Source organism: Hemitrygon akajei, chromosome 11 (genome assembly GCF_048418815.1).
Source record: "Hemitrygon akajei chromosome 11, sHemAka1.3, whole genome shotgun sequence".
NCBI classification, from domain to species: domain Eukaryota; kingdom Metazoa; phylum Chordata; class Chondrichthyes; order Myliobatiformes; family Dasyatidae; genus Hemitrygon; species Hemitrygon akajei.
Window position 1 is genome coordinate 55,680,669 of NC_133134.1, and position 6,337 is coordinate 55,687,005.

The 6,337-nt window shown below is 49.3% G+C and overlaps 1 pseudogene; it reads left to right on the plus strand.

Annotated features, from left to right (window-relative positions):
* The first annotated feature begins 1,086 nt into the window (after window positions 1–1,086).
* Window positions 1,087–3,911, plus strand: LOC140736339 (uncharacterized; annotated as a pseudogene).
* Window positions 3,912–6,337: the final 2,426 nt, after the last annotated feature.

Below are 6,337 nucleotides of genomic sequence, written 5' to 3' on the forward strand. Positions count from 1 at the left end.
TCAGAGGGATCAGAAGTGATCAGCAATTTCAAGTTCCTGGAATCAGTATCTCTGGGGACCTAACCTGGACCCAAGATATCGATGCAGCTATAAAGAAGACAAGACAGCAGCTATATATCATTGGGAGTTTGATGAGATTTGGTTTGTCAACTAAAACGCTCGAAAAATTCTACAAATGTACTGTGGAGCGTATTCTGTCTGGCTGCTTCACCCTCGAGTACGAGGGGGCTTCTGTACATGACCAAAGTAACCTTTAAGATTGGTCAGCTCCATCATGGGTATTGGCCTTCACAGTATCCAAGACATCTTCAAGGAGTGCTGCCTCAGGAAGGGGGCATCCATCATTAAGGACCCCACCACCCAGGACAGGCCCTCTTCTCATTGTTACCATCAGGAAGCAGGTACCGAAGCCAGAAGGCACACACTCAGCGATTCAGGAACAGCTTCTTCCCCTCTGCCATCCAATTTCCAAATGGATATTGATCCCATGAACACCATCTCACTACTTTCTTTTTTGAACTGCTTATCTTAGCCAGAGCCTTTGGCAACTTGGGCATCGAGGGAGAGAGGAAGAGGAGGCCATCCGCAGTACCACCGATACGGCAGAGAGGGCTTCAAGATGGCTGTGGCTCAAAAGAGGGGAGGCATGGAGTCAGGAGAGGCTAGCCATCTGGACACGAGCGGGGTTCTGATCAGCCCCGGCTGGGTCACCTGGAGGAGGGTGTATGATGTTGAAAGACCTGAAACACCCGATGATTCCAGGAACGTCACTGATGATGTGTCCGGAGGCATCAGTAGATGTACGCACACAGCTTACACCCCGAGTTCATCAGTGACAGCCAGTAAAGACTGGGTGACAACTACGAAAAGAGTGGTGACGACTGGAGAGTCAGTGACAGCTCAGCTCAGAGAGACAGCGACCAGGGCAGAACGGGCTGGCAATCCAATCTGTGTCCTCTGAGAGGAGGACCCCCACAAAAGCTACAATGAATCTAAGGGATAGATACCCCCAGGGGCCCGAGGGGAGGGGTGGATGAGCACCCCAGTTGGACGGACACAACAGCATCAGACCCAGGCAACGGACAAATGACTATGAGCAAGCAGTGTGCTTGTGGCAAAATCTGTAAGAACGAGCGTGGCTTGAAGACCCACCAAGCGAGGATGAAGTGTCTGGCAGGAGCAGGAGCAGCACAATGCGCAAGTGTCCAAGCTGGTGAGACGAAGGAGGTGCCAGGCCCGGAGTCACCCCATAGTGCCCAGAACCTCCAAGTATTGCAAACTGATCCCTCTAACATCAAGTCCAACAGGAGGTGGATCAAATGGCCTGCAGCTGACATGACTTCACTGTGGAAACAGTTTAACAAAGATGTCAACCAAATTCTGGAGGCAACAGCGAAGGGAGAGGTCGATAGGAAGCTGCAAGCCACGACGACAATCATTGTCAGCATCGCAGCTGAACGGTTCAGAGAAGAGGAGGAGAAAGGCTCCAGAACACCTTACTCAAAGAACCAGAGCGTTGAGGATCCACAATGTCAGGCAGGAGATGAAAGCGCTGAAGTCCCAGTACGAGGAGGCAGGAGAAGAGGAGAGCATCGGCTTGGCCCAGCTGACGTGCATACTATGAAAGAAGATCAGGGCTCTCCGCCGGGCAGAGGGGCATCGGAGACGGCGTGGTGAAAGGGCCCGAAAGCGTGCTGCCTTTATCGTTAACCCCGTCAAGCTCACCAAGGAGCTGCTGGGGCAGAAAGGCAGTGGGAAATTGGCCTGTTTGCAGGAAGTTACAGAAGAAGATTTCTTCAACATCTGAAGAAGTTATACAGTGATCCTGAAAGAGAGCAGGAGCTGGGAGAGTGCAACATCCTAATAGACCCTCTGAACCAGAGAGGCAGCTAAAGGAAGTCAGAGAGGTCGTCCACAAAGCAAGGGCAAGCTCGGCTCCAGGACCAAGCAGCACCTCGTACAAAGTGTACAAGAACTGCCCCAAACTCCTGCTCCGTCTGTGGAAGATCCTGAGAATCTTCTGGAGAAGGGGGAAGATCCCAGAACAGTGGAGAGTGGCTGAAGGGGTGTGGATCCCGAAGGAGGAAAATGCCACCCAGATAGACCAGTTCCACAACATCTCCCTGCTGTGTGTCGAGGTGAAGATCTTCTTCAGTGCCGTTTCCAATCGGCTGTGCACCTACATAGCAAAGAACACCTATATCGGTACATCAGTCCAGAAGGGTGGCTTTTCAGGGATGCCGATCCATACCCATGTGGTGACACAGCTCACCAGGGAGGCCAGAGAGAACAAGGGCAACCTGTCAGTGCCGTGGCTCGACCTGGCAAATGCATATGGCTCCATTCCGCACAAGCTGGTTCAGCTCACACTGACCAAACATCACATCCCCTGCAGAATCAGAGACCTTATCGTTGATTATTACAGCAACTTCAGGATGAGGAACTCTTCAGGAGCAATTACATGGAGCTGGCACAAGGTGGAGATCGGCATCATCACAGGGTGCACTATCTCAGTGACACTGTTCTCCCTAGACATGGACATGCTCACTGAGTCTGAGAGAGAGGGCCCAGAATGAATTCCACTCAATGGCAACCACCCATCAGGGCATTCATAGATGACCTCACAGTCACCACAGAATCAGTTGAAATCTGTGGACAAGTCTGGCCTACCTGGGAAGTTCAAAGCCTGGATGTATCAGCATCAGCATGGCATTCTTCCCAGAATCCTGTGGCCCCTCATTTTATCACAGAATTACCTTGAGGAATTCAAGGTAACAAGCCAGAGAAGTGGTACAGTACAGGGACTCAAGTGATCCGAAGGTGGCCAGAGCAGGGATCCAAGTGAGGACTGGCAGGAAGTGGAGGGCAGAGGAAGCTGTTCAGGAAGCAGAGGCAAGGCTGTGTCACAGGGGGCTGGTGGGAGTGGTCACACTAGGCCGAGCTAGGCTAGGATCCTTTCCAACTCCCCCAAATGGACACCATCCCAAGAGGGAAGGTGCCGCTAAGTTCAGGAGGAGGTGAGAGCAGCAGTGGAGGAGACGAGAACCTGCAAGGTGGTGGGAATGAAGCAACAGGGAGCTTGGACAAGATGGGAGAATGAGGTTGAGAGGAAACTGACCTGCACTGAGCTTTGGAAAGCCGAGCCACACCGCATCCAATTTCTCATCCAGGCAGTGTACGATGTGCTTCCAAGCCCATCAAACCTGCGCACGTGGAGAAAACCAGAGTCATCTGCATGCCCACTGTGTTCCAAGCGAGGAACCCTGGAGCACATCCTCAGCAGCTGCACAAGGGCACTTGATGAGGGACGGTACCGATGGAGGCATGATCAGGTCCTGAAGACCATCGCTGAAGCCATCAGAGCAGGAGTTGAGTGGGCGAAGTAGTCCAGACCCTCCAAGCAGGCCATTGCCTTTGTCAGAGCTGGGGAGCAGCCAGTACCCACCAAGAGAACATCTGCAGGCATCCTGACCTCTGCAAGGGACTGGCAGCTGTTGGTGGGCCTCGAAAGACAGCTGAAGTTCCCCAACCATATCGCAGCCACCACCCTGAGACCAGACCAGTCCTTGTGTCTGAGTCTACCAAGCAAGCTGGAGCTGACAGTCCCATGGGAAGATCGCTTGGAAGAGGCCTTTGAAAGGAAGCTCTCCAAGTATGCAGGACTGGTCAGCAACTGCCAGCAGGCTGGATGGAGAGCGAGGTGTCTCTCAGTGGAGGCTGGATGTAGGAGATTCGCAGCCTGTTCTTTAACCAGAGCTTTTGGCAATTTGGGCATCGAGGGAGAGAGGAAGAGGAGAGCCATCCGCAGTACCACCGATGCGGCAGAGAGGGCTTCAAGATGGCTGTGGCTCAAAAGAGGGGAGGCATGGAGTCAGGAGAGGCTAGCCATCTGGACACGAGCTGGGGTCTGATCAGCCCCGGCTGGGTCACCTGGAGGAGGGTGTATGATGTTGAAAGACCCGAAACACCCGGTGATTCCAGGAACATCACTGAAGATGTGTCCAGAGGCATCAGTAGATGTATTAAAGTTTTTTTTCCTCTATATTTACTTATCATGTATTTCATCATACTGCTGCCATAAAGTTAACAAATTTCACAACATATGCCTGTGATATTAAACCTGATTCTGAATAAAGTCCTAACCTATTCATGCTTTCCTTATAACTCAGATTTTCCTTGTAAATTTTTTTTTGTACTCTTTCAACCTTACTTCCATCTTTTCTGTAGGTCAGTGACCAAAACTACACACAATACTTAAAACTGGTCCTCAGAGCTCTTGCATAGCTTCAACACAACAACCCATCTCCTGTACTCAGTTCTTTGATTTATGAAGGCCAATGAGCCAAAAGCTTTCTTTACAATCCTATCTACCCGTGACACCACTTTCAATGAATTATGAACCTGTATTCCCAGATCCCTTTGTTCTACCACACTCCTCACTGCCCTACCTTACACTGTGTAAAACTACCCTGGTTGGCTCTACCAAAGTGCAACATCTGGCACTTATCTGTATCCAGTTTACTACCTCAACTTGAATGCCGAGCGACTGAACCCTCTTGACCAACCTCCCATGCGGAACCTTGTCAAATGCCTTGCTAAAATCCATGTAAACAATATCCATTGCCTTGCCTTCATCAGCACTCCTGGTAACTTCATCGAAAAACTCTAAGTCTGGCTAGACATGATTCACTACGCATAAAGCCATTCTAAATATCCTTAGTCAGTCCATGTCTATTCAAATACTCGTATGTCTGGTACCTCAGAATATCTTCCAATAACTTTCCTACTGCTGGTCAGGCTCACCAGCCAATAATTTCCAGCTTTATTTCTGGATCCTTTCTCAAACAACAGGACAACACTGGCTATCCTCCAATCCTCTGGCACCTCACTTGTTGCTAAGGATGATTTAAATATCTCTGCTCGGGCCCCTGCAATTTTTGCACTTGCCTGCCACAGGGTCCCAGAGAACACCTTGTTAGGCCCTGGGGATTTGTTCACCTTAATTTGCCTCCAGAGAGCAAACACCTCCTCCTCTGTAATTTGCAAAGGGTCCATGACCTCGTTGCTGCTTTGCCTCAATTCTATAGACTCTGTGCCCATCTTCTGACTAAAATCCATTTAAGATCTCCCCCATCTCCACACATAAATACCATTCTGATCTTCCAGAGGACCAACTTTGTCCCTTGCGAACTTTCTGCTCTCAGCATATCTGTAGAATCCCCTAGGATTCTCCTTCACCTGTCTGCGAGGGCAACCTCGTGCATCTTTTATGCCTTCTCATCCCTTGCATTCCTTACACTCTTCAGGCAGCTCATTTGCTCCCATCTGCTATGCATCTTTTTTCCTTAACCAGGGCCACAATATCTCTTGAAAACCAAGGTTCCCTAATCCTGTTATCTTTACCTTAAATACATGCTTTATAATCTCAATATTCACTTTTGAAGGCCTCACACTTCCCAAGTACATCTTTGCCAGAAAACAGCCTATCCCATTCCTCTCTAGCCAGATCCTTTCTGATACCATCAAAATTGGCCTGACTCCAATTTAGAATCTCAACCTGCAGACCAGACCTATCTTTTTCCATATTTACTTTACATCTGGTGATTATAGTGCCATTAGTTTCAAACTTCTGAAGCCTTGAAAAGCTAAAGCCTCAAAATTCCCACTCTAACACTGTCCACTCCAAGAATGGCCACTCAGCCTGCCCATGCCTTATTTTAATTTGTTTTTGTCAATCAATTCCGATTGCTGATTGGCCAAACTGCTGCAAGTCAATGCCTTCTACGCAGCCGGTGAACCTGAGAGAGCTACGTCTCCTCATGCTTCCGATTGCTGATTAACTGCTGGTGGCAGTGTACCAAGTCCCAGATAAATTCAGAAACCAGCCTTTTGTCCCAGCTTATCCATGCCAACCGAGCTGCACATCTCAGTTAATCCCGTTGAAAGATGGGACACTTGGTAGGTCAATTGGTCACTGTAAATAACCCCTAATGCTGGTGGGTAAAGTTGGGACACTGGAGGTCTTCCTGCCTTCCCCATCCAACAAGAGGAGCAGTCCACTATCCTGCCAGGCATCTCCACTGTTCTAACTGAGCAAATGTAAAGGAAAACAATAGCTAAACTGATAGTGGGGGGGGGGGGGGGTTGAAATAATCTACATACAGCTTTTGGGCATATGGGAGGAAACAGGTCAGCAGAAAGTAAGTGTGATTAATGGTTGCCTCTTTCTAGATCATGAGAAAACATCAGAAAATAAAAATGCAAGAAATAGCATTTCCATTGCTCCGCCATCACTATATCAGGGATCACCAGAAACTCAGCTGGGTCTGCCACAGCA